The sequence below is a fragment of the Octopus bimaculoides genome, chromosome 15, assembly GCF_001194135.2.
Source record: "Octopus bimaculoides isolate UCB-OBI-ISO-001 chromosome 15, ASM119413v2, whole genome shotgun sequence".
NCBI lineage: Eukaryota > Metazoa > Mollusca > Cephalopoda > Octopoda > Octopodidae > Octopus > Octopus bimaculoides.
In genome coordinates, this window is record NC_068995.1 from 41,082,208 (window position 1) to 41,083,127 (window position 920).

At 42.3% G+C, this 920-nt stretch overlaps 1 long non-coding RNA gene across 1 annotated transcript in view; it reads right to left on the reverse strand.

The window, feature by feature from the left end:
* LOC128249510 (uncharacterized) overlaps positions 1 to 866 on the reverse strand; it is a 12,673-nt gene extending 11,807 nt beyond the window's left edge. The window contains exon 1 of the long non-coding RNA XR_008265628.1: positions 114 to 866. This is a non-coding gene — a long non-coding RNA (uncharacterized LOC128249510). The remainder of the gene's footprint in view (positions 1 to 113) is intronic.
* Positions 867 to 920: the final 54 nt, after the last annotated feature.

The window sequence follows — 920 nt, forward strand, 5'->3', positions numbered from 1 at the left end:
ACACACACACACACACACATATATATATATGCGACAGGCTTCTTTCAGTTTCCGTATACCAAATCCACTCACAAGGCTTTGGTCGGCTCAAGACTATAGTAGAAGACACTTACCCAAGGTGCCACGCAGTGGGACTGAACCCGGAACCATGTGGTTGGTAAGCAAGCTATTCATATTTGAGAACTTTAATTTTTTATCCTTTATCTTTTATTTGTTTCAGCCATTAGTCAGTCTTGAAGAACTTTTTGTCGGATGAATCGAAGCAGCACGTTTCAACCTTTTCCGGGTATTCAAGATGGGTGGATGGAAGGAATGAAGTCATCTTTAAACCGGAGCTCCGACCTGATACTTGTAACATAGTGTACTCCTTCTACTCGACTTACGACTGAGTTTCGTTCTGACTGACAGGTCGTAAGTCGATCTGGTCGTATGAAAGATTTATATTTTTCAACACTATTTTCGTTCAAACACAATTGATGTTTGAAAGCAACTGAGTGAGAGACAGAGGCAAGTAGTGGATGCCTGGGTCTGAGGGAGACTTGCGTTGCCAGATACTGCCATAGTTATCGGACGCGCAGCTGCCCAACGTGCGAAAATCGATTTTTTTTTTTGTGAGCGTAAGTGCAGATGGTTGTAAGTCGAGCAGAAGGTGTACTTTGCTTAGGACACTCGAAAGCTGGATGGTGGTATCTTGATAAAAATCCCAGTAATTGCACGGCGAGAATTGTCAAATCGTTCTAATTATATTTAATCAGAGAGAGAGGGAGAGAAAGAGAGAGAGAGAGAAAGAAAGAGAGAGAGAGAGACCAACAACAAGACGTCACACTCGACTGGCTCGATGGCTTAAAATAAACCTGATGACATTCTTTTCTCACCAGAATAACAAACTGATTTTGTGGGTCGAGCTGACGATTTACTGT